Below are 17,785 nucleotides of genomic sequence, written 5' to 3' on the forward strand. Positions count from 1 at the left end.
GGTGAGGATGTGGAAAAAAGGAATTCTCATGTGCTGTTAGTGGGAATATAAATTGGTACAGCCACTGTGAAAAACAGTATGGAGGTTTATCAAAAAACTGAAAATGGGGATACCATATGATCCAATAATTCCACTAGGTATTTATCCTCTGAAAATGAAAATACTAATCCAAAAATATGTATGTAACTCTTTGTATAGCATTACCTATAATAGCCAAGATATAAAAACAACTTAATTATCCATCAATAGATGAATGGATAAAAAAGATGTAAGATATATGTGTATATATATATATAGATACATACATACACACACACACACACACACAAGTATACACAATGGAATATTACACAGCCATAAAAAAGAGGAGAGCTTGCCATTTGTGACAACATGGATGGATCTATTGGATACTTTGCTAAGTGAGGTAAGTCAAATGGAGAAAGACAAATACCATATAATTTCATTCATATGTGGAACCTAAAAAACAAATGAACAAATGAGCAGAATCAGACTATAAATACAGAGATCTGATGGTTGCCAGAGAGTAGCATTTTGGAGAAATTTGAAAAATTGGTGAAGAGGAGTGAGAGGTACAAGCTATGAGTTATGGAATGAATAAGTCAGAAGAATAAAAGGCACTGCATAGGGAATATAGTCACGGATATTCTAATAGCACTGTTTGGTGACAGATGGTAGCTACACTTGTGGTGAGCCTGACATAACCTATAGGGATGTTGAATCTCCATATTGAACACTTGAAGCCAACATAACATTGTGTGTTGACTGCACTCAAAAAACTTTTTCATAAAAATTAAAATAATAAAAAATAAATGCAAAGACACTATAAATTGACACAAGGTAACTTTCTGATGCAAGGACTCTGCTTTTGGAAGCAGTCTGGAAGCTATTTCTGCTCTTACCCTTCTTTCTTCTCCCCACAGTGAGCAAGAATAAAGAGATGGACAAGCACACAGTTCAGACATAAAGAGAACGTCATGACAAGGTTTAAGAAAAGCATATAAGCCTGCCTTCTTTGGTGTCCCCACTCTGCCACTTTTCCCTTCTCCACGGCTTTGTTCATACCTTTACTAGAGCTTAGTCACTCTCTATTAACTGCTTATGCCTCTGCTTCCCCACCAGGCTGCATGATCCTGGAGGGCAGGGACTTTTGATAATTTTGGGTTGTCCATACTAGCATAGAGCTTTGTATATATTAAGGTGAATCATATGAAATTGCTGTTTTCAAATATTTGGGCCTATAGAAGAAAAAAAAAAAGGAGCTATTTTCATATAACTCAACCTGATAGGATTCAATGAGTGTGTCTCTAACAAATGATGAATTAACAAGAACCAGAATCTCCATAGGACAACCAAAATCAGACTTCTACATGCAAGAAAGACAGACAAACATCTATAGAATTTTAAGAATTGAAAACCTAAAATTTATACACAGACTTTGTTTCAGATGTGAATGCTACGGAAAAATGGTCTCAGGTATTTCAGTTCTCAGAAGTCATGCCATTCCTGTAACATTTATGAAAAGGCAATTTTGAAAACATTCTAAATGGCCAAGATATTCCAAATGGCACTGGGATATTAGTGTTCAATAAAATTCCTGGAAGAATCTCCACAATGAATATAAATATATAAATATGCACAATAAAAATTAATCAGAAAACCCACCCCAAGAATTATTACTTCTGAAAAGCACACTAGGTTTTGAACAGGCCTGCCGACTGACCTAAAAGAAGGCAGAGGGCCAGGACTGCCTTTCACAATAGCATCTAGAGGAAGCTCAGAAGTAAACTAGTGGCTCAGGCTATCTGTCTACCTCTGAGGCAGGGGGAGATCTGGGGAGCTGACCCACCTGCAAGCATGCAAGTCCAGCATGAAGAGTGGGAATATCCCTCCTCCTCCCTCACCTGTGGTTCAGGCAAAGAGCTGGTCAGAAAAGGTGGCAGAGGAGAGGTTCCAAGATATATTTCAGGGTATCCCCCCCATATCAGGTAGAGCCCAGGACTTCAGACTGAATGATACTCAGCTCTAGGAGAACAACAATAACAAGATCAGACACTGCACTGGGTGTTAGGGGTCTGCCTCTATTCCCTGAGAATGGACAGTCCATCCCAGACCCAAGCAGATCTGAACAGGAACATCAGAGCAAAGGAAGAAGACAACGGAGACTCCTGGTCAGGTTAAATTGAGTGCTAGAGTGCTCTAAGAAGCTCCTGCTTCACTTCAGTGCCAAATCTCCCAGATCAGAGAATGGAAGTATAGCTAAGCCAGCAGATGGGAATCAGATGTGAGGATATAGGAGCACACAGAGTCACACTTTAAATGCCTCTTCATCATTGGGGTGCCTGGATGACTCAGTCTTTGAGCATCCAATTCTTGATTTTGGCTCTGGTCATGATCTCAGAGTCATGAGACTGAGTCCCACGTTGGGCTCCCTGCTCAGTGAGGAGTCTACTTGAGATTATCTCTCTGCCTCTCCCTCTGCCCCTATCTGCACCCCCACTCTCTCGCATGCATGCTCTCCCTAAAATAAATAACACTTAAAAAAAAAAAAAAGTCTCTTTATGGCTGAAGGATGAAAGACCAGCTCCCTGACTCACAGTTCCTGGAACATCAGGTCCCACGTGTCACCTCTAAGCACTCCAATAGACATGTGTGTTGTCTCACCAAACTTCACCCATCTCAGGGAGCTTCACCCAGTCACAGAGTTAGTGACTCCCTCCCCCTTGTGACCAGCTCTAAATCACACACCACACAGCTCTGTGATGACTTATGTCACCTTCCTGAGTCTCCAGTGCCTATCAGAGAGCCAGACTATAGGAAAGATACACAAAATACAGGACATGAGGAGTCACATGCAAGCTCTTCTAAGCTGTTGAGGACCAAGCAGGGTGACTACCAGGTGAGCCTGCTGAATTTATTGGCCTATGAGGAAAAACTGGGACTTGGGAACTAGAGCTTGGACTGTACCCTGACTGCCTCTCTTTGATCTCCGACTGTAAATTCTTCACAGAAATTCTCATCTTCACCCTCCTCAAGGCAGGAAGGTGACAGGTGTAACTTGCTGGCATTGAGGGATGCTTCTAAATGATGACAAGAACTCAGGGCTTGAAAAGTGTTACATTTGGGTGTTATTTTTTAACTCCGGGAGACAGCATCCACGAAATATATTTTCTGATTTTATTGCCTCCATGCATAAATAAATAAATACAAGGCAACCTGATGTAGTGGAACCACCATAAGTTTGGTTTAACAGATGTGGCTTCAGATTCCAGCTCTACCACTTAATGAGGAAGTGAGGTGATGGGTTTTAAAGCCGGGACATTATCCTCTAGCCCACAGAGCTGCGAAAATCATTGACAAATCAATGCAACAGGCCTAATTTGGAGCTGGGCTCCTATTATACACCCAGCCAAGGTCTATCCCTTCCTCCTGCACTAGGGAGCATCCCCCACCTTTGTGTCCGATTCCGTTCCAGAGCCTCAGGAACCTATGCATCAAGACAAAATACTTTTTAACTTCAAAATTAATATTACATAATGCCATGAATAGCAGAAATGCCCTGATCCTTCATGTTTCGTATTCAGCTAAATGATCTGGAGAATCACCCAGGAGTCCTGGCATCCACTGGCTGTGGATTTTAATGTGAAGACTTTAATGTCTCTGCCAAACCTAAAAATGCTGTGAGATGCTTTGGTGACTCTGGATGACCTTGATCTCTCTGCAAATGAGAAATAATGGTTGGAGTCACCTCTGCAAGGCCTTCAGATGCCCAGGCCCCGGACCCGGCCAGGAAGGCATTGTCTGTAGCACCTATACTCCCTTGTCAAGCCTTCCCTGGGAGTTTGGGAGATTCAGAAAGAGACTGAAACAGGGTACCAGCTGGACAAGTTTAACTACAAGGCACGTAGGGACCTCAGAGGCTTATCCACGCAGAAGCAGAGCAGCTGGGAGGGAAGGAGCCTGAGCTGAATGGATCTTCCGGGGGGGCATGTTGGCCTGCCGGTCGGCACCGTGTCTAAGCGGGTGATGAAGCAGGTTTTCCCACCAACGGATCTTGCTCTCAGAGGAGTTAAAGCTTGTGGCTGCTGAAGCAGGACTGCAGGGGGTTCTTAGGCCAAGCGTGATGACCAGAGGGAGGGGCGGTCAAGCAGCCCCGTGCCTTTCTCTGTCCTAATTCTGAAAAGCTTAACCCAAGCTGACCTCTTCATTCCTTCTGGCTACACTGCCTGTGGGTTGTTCTGCTGTTTCCTTCCACTCTGTGCTCCTATCAGTAACCCAGCCAGGGTCTATACCCAGCCAAGGGAGTATAGGTGCTACAGACAATGCCTTCCTGGCCGGGTCCGGGGCCTGGGCATCTGAAGGCCTTGCAGAGGTGACTCCAACCATTATTTCTCATTTGCAGAGAGATCAGGGGCAACGCGGGGAGGTATTACCTACGCTCCTTTTCTGAACACAGGCAGTCTCTCTCCAGGTAAGAAGATTTCAGCTGTCTCAGAGCAATTCCCCTCTCAGTTCAAGCTGATGCTTCAAACCCATCCCTGTCATCCCTGCTCCTGCCCTCCTTGGTTCTAACTTATTCCCAGAGGACCTCGGTCTTCTGGGGGATGACTGTGAGTAAGGCCAGAGGTGGAGCTGAGGGTATATGGATGGGACTCGTCCTGTAGGTGTTAAAGCTGGGGGTGTAGGCTGAAACCGGGGAAGGGCTCTAACTTAGCAGGAAGAGGAGGCTAAGCAGGTGTCCAAAATTGGCCAAACTGGAAATTAGAGCATTTAGGGTCCTAAGCATACCCCAATCTTCCCCCAAGATACTCAAAATATCAAGTAGTATGCACAGTAACTTGATTCATTTCCCTTCCACTGGTAGGAATGGATCTCTCTGTCATGACAAGGATTATCCTGAGCATGTATCTCCCCAGGAGGTTTTTAACCACTTGCTAACACACTTACGAGTCATTCTGAGACACTAAAGTAAAGATAAGCTCCTTAAGCATGGGAAAGAACACTCCCTGATTCACCCTTGTGTTCCCCAGTCACTTGCAGAGCTCTGGGTCTAGGACACAGGCTCATCAAGAGTTGTCAATTGGTTGGTTGTGACAGTGGGTAAGATCAGTTGCTTTGAAGCTGTGTTGCACAGATCCACAATCAAGACATCCTGGAGATGATGCACAACAGGTTTCTCATTAACTCTGCAGCCAGAATCCGCACTTTCAACTCCATGGTTGCAGTTCTGGTCCCTTACACCTCAGAAGCAACTCATGGTTGTCTAGAGCTTTGAATGGCCCCATTGCAACTCCCACAATTTGGAGTCACCAGGAAAGCTTGGGATATGTAGGGATAGAAAACCCCAAGGGACACGTTTGTGTGGGTACCACCATGGAAAACTCCACATGGAGAGTTACTTGAGATTTAAGTCGACCTTGCAACTGCCTGCAGCCTCTCTAAATTCTAAAGCCACCTGAAGGATTTACCTTCTTAAAGAAAGGCAATGCTCAAGCATGGCTATACTCATCTCTTTTTAAAGGAGCCAAGAAAAGGCACTGAAACATATCATGGATTTCCAGTGACATAAAAAGACTAAGACTATTAACAAAGAAGGCTACAACAGGAATTGAAGAGTGTTCATATTCAAGCTCAGTATTTGAACATCCCTCCAGCTCCCAAACCTTCACCCAGATTAAGTGTGTCCTTTTCCTTTATCTAAAAATGTTTCTGAGCCACTCTGTTCCTGAGATAAGAATTTCCTCCTCTTCCTGAGGGGGAAAAATACCCATTTCCCTTTTCTTTCTTTCTTATTCATTGTCCTTTAATACAATGCCACCTCCAGTGCCTGTCATCCTCTGGCCCAAGACAGTGGTCAGGTCAGCCTCCATCAACATCCTCTAGCTAGACAGTGTGTCTGAATGCCACAGTCTGCATTTCTGCTCCGTGAAGCCACCGGGCAATTCTGAGGGTCTGTGTATTGGACTGAGGATGCCTGTATCAGAGAGACATCTGCTGGAGCCAGCCTCACACCACAGCTGTACAGTGTACGGTAGCCCAGAGAGTCAGATAATAAGTGCCCACAGTGCAGCCTGATGGCTTCGAAGTTAGCTTATGCCTGCATGTCTAGTTGACCCCATTGTCTGCCAGCTCTGAATAAAAAGAATTTTCACTAGGCATCCCTTACCAGCAGATACAATGGTGGGTGCTTTCTATATACCACTATAAGACCTCGTCATCACCCCAGAAACAGCTGGTAGAATCCTCATCCAAACAACAGGCACGTGTGATTCTAATGCTGCTATCCAACTTTCTGTGACTGCAGATCTGAATGCTCAAGGTCTGTCTAGGTAGAGTCCTTGTTCATTGTTCTTCTGGGGCTTTATAAACAATTCATTAGCCCATGGCATCATCCACTGTTTGACATTTCTTTCCAAACATATGTAGCCGTTATCATAAGGGGTAGAAAAAAGATGGGACTCTTATCAAGCGTTCACAAAGAGCTAAGCCTATTTCAATCACCATCACAATGAGTCCTCCAACAAACAAGTTGCTACCTCTGCTTAATAGCCGAAGGTTCAAGAAAGCTGATTAAGTTGAAGATCACACGGCTAATAAGCCATTGGCCTGAAATAAAAATGCAACACTCTTTTCCCAATTTACTTGAGATTTGTCCTTTCCACAGCTTAATGCTGTGCTCACATTTCTACAAAGTTGGCCCTCAGCATGTATGGAAAGTAATTTTTCATAGGCAAAGCCAGCTTACTAGTAAGGAACAGAGCCCCGACATCAGCAAGAGTCAGAAAGAGAAATGGAGGCTGAAATTCCATCTGGACAAGAATTATAGATCAGCTGAGCACATTTTTTTAATAACTAAAATGCATCACTACTTTTTTGTATTTCTTTGTGAAACATCTTAATAAGCAGGGGGTGGAAAATATACTGAGGCCATGCTGCGACCATCTAGTTTGCAAGAAATAACAAATGAGCTCAAACCACCGGGAGATAGATTGGTGCAGAGAGAGAGCAGCCCCTGATTCCAAAGTCAGGACTTAAGTGGCTTTAGCACCTGAAGCAGGTGGACTCCCCACAGGGATCTCTGATGATGAAGGGGGAAAGCAGCCACACGGGGGAGAAGGAGCAATCACAACAAGGTCAGAGTAGAGACAACCTGTGAAATTCAAGGTCACAAAGGAGCTGTGCAATGAAGATGCCAAGGAGATCGGAAAGGAAGAGGCCATAGAAGACAATGGAGAAATCCACGGACAATGCCAAAAGTAGTGAAATACCCCTTTCACAGGAGACCAAAGATGCCAGGTCTGCAATATGCAGTATATTATGTGTTTGTACATAACATGAAAAGCCATAGTCTACACACATGCAAAAAAAAAAAATCTGTGTAGATGTGTTGGCTAGAGTTCCCTGAATCTGCCCAGCAGACTTGCAAGCAGGGTGGCCCAATCCCCCAGATAGATGTGGGCCACACTGAGCATAGACACCCATGGAGTGTTCATAACAGAAGTCATCCTAGCCCCATAGCGAGGATGCTGGATTGCCCATCCCTCATGCCTCTCCACCATGGCTCTGTTAGGAGTCACAACAACTAGGTCCAGCAAATTGGCCCATGGTGTCTTCAAGACTCTATGACCCACTACCCTCTCCAAATAGCTGTGACCGCCACTACCCCTACCTGGCTGTCGATCAGAAGTGAATCTGTCTTATCGCATCATAGCTCATGTAAGTGTCTGGGCACTTACTAGTAAGTGTTCCAGTGGGGTAAGTTTTCCAAAGGGCACATTTGTTCATAACTTTGTCTCCCTGGAACCTATCATTTTAATAGGAAGGATAACACCTTTAGCAGAGAACAGTTATTTATATTACAGTATGAATCAGGATGAGCTCTTTCCTTATGAACAAAGAGCAATAAACTTCCTGAGGAGGAGATCTGAGCTCAAAGAATGAGACTTACTCCTGCCCCATCCACACTATATATAACCTTGACTTCTCTGAACCTCAGCTGTCCCCCGTGTAAGATGAACATTAAAAATTCTCTTGTGAGGGTGGGGAAGGTTGGGTGATATCATGGACATACACATATGGATGTCAATTGGATATTATTCCATAAATGTTCCTCCAAATTTGAAAACAGTGAAAGCATTGAAATGGCAATTACAAATTGGGAATTTGATCTACCAGCTGAAACTGATTCCAAGCTTGGGAAGAGCAGGAGTCCGGCTCTTCTCATCATCTTTTATTGAGCCTACTATGTATCAGGGGCTAAGTTTATATAGTATCTCAATGAAACTTCAAAATAACTTCCTGCAGTAGATATTATATCCCTCTTTGGTAGACAGTGAAATCAAGGCTCAGAGAAGTGAGGTCCCTTTGCCAAAAGTCTCACAGTCAGTATATGAGACAATCAGAATATGGACTCCGGTCTCTGAGACGAAGAACATCATTTACTTGCCTTTCAGCAAATAGCCCATGGGACTGAGTTCCCTTCAAGGGAACTCTGGGTAATCCTGCTCAGGCTAAATTCCCCAACTTCTCAGTTAAACTCTTTGACTCCCAACATCTAGAAATTATTTTATGTGTCTTATGAGTGCTCTAAACTTCAAAGCCACTGAACTGGAGAAAACAAATCACATTCCCTTCCAAGTGCTAGCACTCTGGGTGTCCCTAGTGCCTGTCTTGCTGAGAAGGATGTTGTCTCTAGGCCCAGGAGACACCCAAGGGGGGAAATGTCAACACTGAATTAGCTGATTGGATTCTTGCCTCATAACCTGGGGACAAGCACACATAGCTCTTTTTTTCTGTGTGCACAGACATCAACTAAAATGTCTACAGCTAAGTAGATCCCCTGTTCATTGATCTGCTGTGGTTTGTAAATGACCCCTCTGATACCACAAGTTCAGTATCATTAAAAGAGCCATAAAATCAAATATCCACTAACCTATCACTAATACAGACAATAGCTTAAACCTTTCTCTTCTCAGTGGTGGCCTGGGGACCCACAGTCAGGCTCAGACCTCTGTAGGCACCATTTCTCATGGGTCTTAGTACTAAAGTCATAGCTACTTCACAAATGGAAACTCTGTTGCCAGGACAGAAAATTAATGGTGTCAAGATTACACCATCCATGTGGGGCCTCAAGCCAAGGCCAGGAGAATGGAGTAAAAACAAAAACAAAACAAAACAAAACCAATAACAACAAAAAAAGTTTATGTTCAGAATTGCTCAGAGCTCATTGATTCATCCAAATATATTTAATAAATACAAACTGTCAGGTGCTTGGTCAGGGCCTCTGGATGAAGCAAATGAGTTCTCTAAATTGGTTCCAAGACTGTGGATCTGGTTTCATTAAAAGATATACTGAAAGAGAATGATAATACATTGTGATAAGTGTATTCATCAAGAAACGCACAGACACATTTAGGACAACATTAACCTATTTGCTGATGACCTGGTAGACTTCATCAAGGAGGTGTTGCAAGAGTCGGACCTTAAAGAGAAGAACAATTTCCACTAGAGATCCCCCAGATGTGGTAAAAGAAGGAGAGAAGGACAACTTCGAGTCTGGAGTGATTTATCATAGGCAGAGAGAGCCGGACAGCAACCTAATAGGTCTCTATGTAGCTGCTGAAGAGGGAAAAAATGGTAAAAGCTTGCCTGGAGTAAGAATCCAAGGCAGAAATGACCATGTCAGGGGCCAAAGAGCCAACAGCATCCCTAAGGACGAGCAGAGCCCAGATCAGGCACCAGGACACTGTCTTCTGATGACACCTGCAAGAAAGGTCCTTCACTACGCTTGAAGGGGAAGGGGAGTTTGTTCCTATGGGATGTTAAAAGTCCACATCAACACCTATAAATCACATAGCCTCTTGAAGGACTGCCCAAAGGGCAGGAAAAGAAAACTCAAGTTGGGAAAAGGAGGGTTGCTGCCTCTACTGTGATCCACACAGCAGACACAGCTGGGCTTGTTACCGCTTGCAGTGTGGTTCTTGCCACCAGCAGAAAGATGAATTTTTCAACAAGAGCCTTGCTGATGCTTTTCTCTGTTCAAGCCCAGACAAGAAAAATAATCATCTGTTAAAACAAAAGAGAAAAAAAAAAAAAAAAACTATCCTCATTTACAGATTGTTTTCATTAACATACAAATGCTTTAAAGGAAGGAAGAAAAAAAGAAACTTCTTGGTAGGATTAGATGAAGCAGTTCAAGAAGAGAAGAGTCAAGGGAAAATGGAAGGAACTCATAATTCGCAAAGGCCCAGTGATTCTAAGCCAATGATGAAGGAACTGCTCCAAAGTCAAAGGAAGGGGAATGTCTCCAGCCTGAGTCACTCAATTATGTTGTGGGGATCCCTGAGGGGGTTCTTTGGGCTGTGGTTTTCATCCTCCATGCCCTGCCAGAAAAGCAAAAGCACACAGGGTTGGCTTTGGTTATGGTGATACTGACAGGTCCCAGAGAAGCCTAGTTCAGTGACGGCAGTGAAAACTAAGCTGGTCTCCCCCTATACACTTTTCAGGGGGCAGAGCCTCTCTAAACCTTCCCTCATTCCCCAAGTAATTCTCTCCCCCACCCACAAGTTCCAAGAGGACACTATTCACATGCCTATCACAACACCTGCTCCAGCATGCAGCCTCTACTTGTGTACAAGCGAGCCTCCCTCCCGGGACAAGAGTCCCTCATGGCAGGCACTGATTTGAGTCCATACCCTCTGCACCTGATAGAATACTTGGCACAGAGTGGGAACTCTTTTCAGGGTGGCTGAGTATAGTAAGAGCACGTGCTGAGTCCTACAGTTGGAGCACTGAGCAATGTTAATCAAGCTCATTATATAACCTGTGTCTTTAAACCTCCCCCCAGGCAATCTTCAGTGTCTTGTTCAGATGTGCCAATTGAATTTACTGATTTCTTTTTAACAGATTTTTTTTAAAAAGATTTTGTTTTATTTTATTTTTAAGCAGGCTCCATGCCCAGCATGGAGCCCAACATGGGGCTTGAACTCATGACCCTGAGATCAAGAACTGAGCTGAGATCAAGAGCTGGATGCTTAACCAACGGAGCCACCCAGGCGCCCCGAACTCACTCATTTCTTTTGTCCAACTGCTTCTCCTGACTTTCCTCATGCAGTTGGTATCTTTGATGTCAGCTCCTTGGACGTACTACTAACTCCTCATTTTCCCATGCCTTCCTTATCCCTCCATAGTAGAAAATGTTCAGTAAACCTTTAAGAGCAGGTAACACAAGGGGTCCATCTAGCTTCCACTTCCTGGTGTGCTTGCACTGAATATAAACAATTAAGCGTGGGTATGGTACATAAACAACGAATCTTGGAACACCGAAAAAATAAAATTAAATTTAAAAAAATTTTTTTAAAAAGCCTCCCTTATAAAGAGTGGACTTCATCTCATCAGTATTTAGCACGCTGCCTGCCACTGGGCAGGAGAGAGAGACAGTAATCTATGTCCTTAGGCTTCGCTCTAGCCCTGGGTGCAGGCAGCCTCCAAAATGGCCTCCTAGGGAACATAATGACTGGAGCTCACATGATTCATGATTAGTGTCTCTGCGTGGCCGGGACTTGCAAAATGGCCTCCTATGACTCCTGCCTCCTAGTATTCATGTGTGTGTGCAGTTCCACACAAACACACACACAATGTACCACAGAATCCAGCAGACATGCCGGAGTACAACTCCTCAGATTAGGTTGTAAAAGACTGTAGCTCCTGGCACGTTTCCTCTCTCTCTCTCACACACATTACACATGATACTCGCTCTGGGGGCAACCAGTTGCCATATCACGAGAAGCCTTGGACAGTTGATAAAGAGGCCCACGTGGCAAGGAACTGGGGTATCCAGCCAACACACAGTGAGGAACTGAGGCCTCCTTCCAACAAGCACCTGAGAGTTCTTGGAAATATATATACCCCGAGCTGAACTTTGAGGGGACTGCAGCCCCAGCCTGGAGTTCAGCTTCAACCTCATGAGAGACTCTGAGTCAGAATCCCTCAGCCAATCTGCTCCCAGCTCCTGACCCTTACAAACTATGAAATAGTATCTGTTCTGGGTTTTACGCTACTTGGTTATGCAACAAGAAAACACACCGGGCACTTTACACCATGCAGACAACACCAGTTTTTTTGTTTTTTTTTTTTTACTTCTAGAGAAACTGCTGGATACTCACTGGCGTGGGTAACCAGTGAGTATGCCCCAGCTCATAAACACAGGGCTGAGGGAGCAGAGTTTAAAGCTTACACCTGCCTTGTGGGGGGCTCACCTCCACCATTTGTCTCACGCCCCACTCACTGCCCACTGCCACATGGACAGAGACAGGGCCTTTTCTCCAGGCCCTCGGCATCTGTCACCTCTATTCCCTCCTCCCACACATCTACCGTGCTTGCTGTCTGAGTTCTGAACCACGACGCAATCAGGGCACTTCCCTCATCATGTTTCATTCATTCCCCTGATTCTTTATAGAATAGTGTTTTATTACAGTTAGAGCCCAATACTTCCCTACGCCCAAGGTAACCTCCACCTGCTCTTCCAGCTGTTTCCATTTCCCCTAGAGAGGAAGAGGGGAGAAGAAAGAGGAGACAGAGTGTTTTTGTTTCCGTTTGGGTTTTCTTTCAGCCGTCAGGCTACTCAGATGGGAAAGGTAGCATCCCCACTCAAATGCCGGCCCAGAAGGAAGGGGGTGGCTCAGGACTCCACTTCAGCAGGTGTCAGGGTCCCTGGACATCAGAGCTGGCATGAAAGGCAATATTGATAGGAAAAGGGGGTGGACAACCACAGGTGTCTCCCAGCAGTTCAATCCTGGCTCCTAGGAACAGTTTCTGTCAGGAACACAGCCAGGAAGCCAGGCCGGCAGGCGTCCTGCATTGTATCCATCGAGCAGGCTGGATCAGCACTCAAGCCAGACGCCTAGCAAGCTCAGCAAAGTCCAAGTGTAGCAGCCCCCAGGTGTTGGGGATTCAGGCAAAGGCAGGTACCCTCATGTCCTGGAAAGCCGGACTAAATGTGCTCTGCTCCTGAGCCCTGGCCTGGGCACGAGGGTGGGCTGGGCTGAGCCTACAAGGGAGAAGCTCCTCGGACACAGCCCTTCCAGAACAGACGCAGGACCTCACTTAACATTTCCCTTGAGGGAGTTTAGCTCCTGCTAGAAATAATATTCATCCCTTTGGTCATGAGGATCATGGTTACACACACAGTTACAGAAGCCAGGCCTTCAAGTTCCCAGGCAAAGAAGGACGGCTCCAGCCAGCAGGGGGAGATGTACTCAGTCATCACTGAAGCCTGAGCAAGTTCTTTTTATTTCCTTCCGTTTTCTGTTTGTTGTGGTTCCTGTTATTTCTTTTCCCTTTCATTTCTCTTTCATTTCTCTCCCTCCCGCTTCCCTCCTCTCTTCTAGACACATACCCCAGTCTCCATCACGCTTTCCCCTCCCCCGCCCCACTCTCTCCCCACGCGCCATCTTCCTGCCTCTCCTGCCACCTTGGGTGATGAGGCCCCCCCCTGCAGTTTTCTAAACTAAGGACGTTCAGAAGGGAAGGTGTAAATGCTGCTGACTGCCGCGGATGACCCTCCACATCCTTGCCAGGCTCTTCAAACTCACCTCCACCCAGGCCCACCTCCACCCAGGCTACAACTCCCTGTATGTACCCCGCTGTGGACCCAGCCAGGACCCAGCCTCCAGCCTTGTTTGCTAAGACCTGGGTGATCTGGCGCTCGTCCGATTATTCAAAGGTGAGTGTGAGACGGTGGCCCAAAAAGGACCTCAAATGCTGGCTGTGCCCTTCCTCCAAACTGGGTAATTCTGGACATATTACTCACCCTCTCCCACTCTCGGTTTCCCACTCTACAGAATGGCTACTCTAACAGAACCAGGGTTCCTGCAGAGGCCAGTGAGACAATGTAACAGCATGCCTGGTGCTTGGAACATTGTAAATGCTCCGAAATTACCAGGCATTTCATCCTTCACTGGATGCTTTTCTTCGCCCTCTCTCTCTCCAAACAAACTGAAAATCCCCTAAGAATGTGTGCCTTAAATTTGAAGATCTTCCTAGGCTAACTGTACTATAATGCCCTCATATGCTGCCAGTGTCGGGGAAGATTGAGATTCTGAGGCCAATGGAGGCAGCAGTACTAGGCACTGGTTACAAGAAGGGGCTGGGGGGAAGGGTGGTCTCACAGATTCACTGCTGGGAAAACAATTCAAAGTTTATTTTTGGCAAAAATCTCCCCATTTGGTTGGCCAAACCAGACCAGGCCTGCTCACCTACAACCTCATCTTCCAGTCTTATATGGGGAACCACACATGTTTCAGAAAACCTCCACCACCAGCTACAAAGGCCTCAGTACCCAAACGTCCCCCTCAGGGCCAGTGTGGCTGCTGCTCAGGAAGGCTGTTGGAGCAGAGGAGTCGCACCAGTGAATCTGGGCTATTTAAACACCAGCTCACAGGGGCCTCCCACCCAGGCTCTGACCAGACTTGCAAAATCTAACATGAAATGTCTCAGAATTAATATGTACTTGTGGTTTGATTTCCTAGAAATTAAGAACTGGCCAGAGGAGTAAGGCTGAGTTCTTCACTCTTAAAGTAGGCAAACCTTCAGGTAAAAGTACTTAGCAAACATCACTTAAAGCACACTTGGATAACATGAGAACTAACAGCTGGAGGGTCCAAACATTGCCCACAATTCTGCCCAGGCCAGGAAACTAAAGATGCCTTTACTTAGACCCCAAAGGTATCTGTTACCTTTTTGGGGAAAGAAGAGGTTAGGGAATTCAACATCCTACTAGGGGCCCTGATCGTCACTGTCTCTGTAATCCAGTTGAACAGTCCTGAGACTGGCACGCAGAGAGAATGGCATGCAGAGCTCTAATGCTTAGGAGGAGAGAAGAAAGAACTGCAAAAAGGCAATGAGTGAGTTCTCTCACAGGAAGAGTCATGCCCTAAAACAAAGTGCTCTGGTTTGGGGCATTTATTCTTCCGGCCAGACCCACCTGCCTAGATCTGACCAGACTTTCAGCAATGAAGCTGCAAGACCCCTACCCTGCACAGCCCTCCCCTCTTCATGGGTACCCTGCCCACTGTTCCACCAAGACACAATCAGTGTCTCTCTAATCTTGACAGTCACTTGGAAGAACACTGTGTTATTTCCAGCCACAGGAACCCCTCTATTTCCAAGGTAACTAGGACTAAGATGTTTATAGGCTGCTTCTGGAAAAGGCAGTGAATCAAAAACAAAAACTCCCCAGTTCCCCAATGGAGTGATAAATGCAGGTAAGCTGGCAACTGGCCTTTTAAATGTCTCACAAAATGCACTTGCTTTGGAACCAGAGGAAAAAAAAAAAAATTAGCCTGATTCTTTTCCCTTTATCCTTTTACTTCAGAATCGGCATTGTTTCTTTAGATTTTTATTTTCCTTTTCCATGCAAAGGGTAGAATCATTAACAACCCTCGGGCTTTCCCAGAACTGCATGAATCTGATTTGGGGTATTTCCCTTAGGTTAGAAATGGTAAAGCAGTGAGCCAGCTCCAAGCTCCTGAAACGGGAGCCTGTGTCAACTCACTTCTCATGCAAAGCCCCAAGGCTCCCCAGCGGAACTGGAGACTCAGATTGGCCTTGTTCTTTTACCCAGGCAATTAATAATGCATTCGGCAAAAAAAAATAAAATAAAACACACACCCACACACAACTTGTTTGCTAGGCTCCAGAGACAGCTGCCAACATTGCATTATTGAGTCTAACCTGCTCAGCTAAGGTGCTCTGCTACAGGATCTGCTGGGCAGGAGCTTCGGGGGTCTTGCCAAAGCTCTGCTCTCTCTGGAAAGGACGTTCTGGCTGATTATTTGCATAATCAGACCAACTCCCCCAGCAGGTGTACAATACTTTGCAGTTTATAGAATGTTTCTCAACAGTTACTTGAGTTAGTAGTTCAAGCTCCTATCTCCCATTTGCATTTCCAAAACAAAGATGGACAGTAGATGAGCTCCACCCTAGCTTCTCAGGTGTGATCCTATTTCATACACGATTGTTCATTTGATTACAGTTAGGTTTCCAGTGGGTTTTCCTGTCCTATTAACATTCCAAAACTTGGAATACTTCTTTCTACCAAACACCTACCAGAAAAAAAAAGAAAGAAAGAGGAAAGGAAAAAAAGACTCCTCTCCAGAAACAAGTTTTAGGTATATATGTTTCCTATTTAAAGTCCTCTCAACCCTCTATTCTTCAAAAGATACAATTTATAATCTTTAGCCAAGGGGTGCCTGGGTGGCTCCATGGGTTAAAGCCTCTGCCTTTGGCTCTGGTCATGATCCCAGGGTCCTGGGATCGAGCTCCGCATTGGGCTGCTTGGCAGGGAGCCTGCTTCCCTTCCTCTCTCTCTGCCTGCCTTTTTGTCTGCTTGTGATCTCTGTCTGTCAAATAAAGAAATAAATAAATCTTTAATTAAAAAAAAAATCTTTAGCCAAATTCTCTATGTTGACGCACGTAGACCTAAGTGATCAATTCAAACCACTATGGAGTAGTGTTCCATTGGGTACACAAACCACAGTGTTTGCATCCATTCTCTTCCTGAGTAGTGGTCCTTTTGGGCTATTGTGAACAGTGTTTAAATGAAGGTGACTTGCATATTCATACCATAGTTTCACTGGGCTAAAACTGTTGTTATTAACAGGTAGAAACTTAGAAAGTCTGCCTCCATTTTGCTACTATTTCCCTTGCCCCTGAGATCTATAGCTTAGAACTTCTGCTTAGCCCCACATGTAAGCATGGTTAGCTAAGATTTGAAAAAATTACTTTTTAACCAAAATCTGCCTCACCCAAGTAGATATGTACATACAAAAATGACTATGCTATGTTTGAGATTTACAGGAACAAAATGACCAGATTCTAATAAGCAAAGACCAACTGAGGACAAGGGTACATGACCTTCCTTGATGCCTATAGACATCATTACCTTTTGACTTCAACCCCCTCCTGTTTCCCCGTCTTCCTAACATTAAAAAAAAAAAAATCAAAATCAAAATCTCATGTTCAGAGAGATGGTCCTTGAGGACAATATTCCATCATCTCTTCAGTTTGCTGGCTTTCCAGATGAAATCACTTTCCTTGCCCCAACCTCTTGCCTCTTAATTTACTGGTCTATCATGTGGTAACAGAGAGCTAGGACTTGATAATCTGGCAAGTCAGCCATGAGCAACTGCCAACCAGGTGGCCAACCAGACCTGCCCCAGGGATTCTCAGGTGAGTCCCTAGCAGTGACAATTTGTTGGGGGAGTTGCTGCTTTGACCTGCTGGAGTGGGACTAGCTACCCCCGCACCTGGCTGTTGGGGCAAGGAATGGACAAACCTGTACAAGTCAAGAGTAGGCTAAGTCTTCCCAGCATTAGAACCAGAAGCTCCCTTTGTTTAGGTTTTTCCTTCAAAAGAAGCCACTTTGTTTGCCTTGTCAGGGGTGCCCTTTGGGAGAGGCAAATAGTTGTGAGACTTCTACCCAATTTGTATGTGAACCAGTTCATTCGCATTTGATTTGTTTGTTGCCACAGCTCGTGGTATCTTTGGACAGAACCAGCCATATTAGATTTGCTTTGTAAAAGGCTTTGAATGTTCACTTCACAAATATTAGTGACTCTTAGCTTTCCTCCAAATAGGGTGTTTCGTTCTCTTCACTTTTCTAGAAAGCTGTCTGGTTCAGGTGATAAAGCGCTGACCTATGGGGGAAAATCAGAAACTAAGAAGCCATTTGCATCAGTTGGTGAAACTCCTACTTCCGGGGAGGCAT

The sequence above is a fragment of the Mustela nivalis genome (assembly GCF_964662115.1).
Source record: "Mustela nivalis genome assembly, chromosome: 2".
NCBI classification, from domain to species: Eukaryota; Metazoa; Chordata; class Mammalia; order Carnivora; family Mustelidae; genus Mustela; species Mustela nivalis.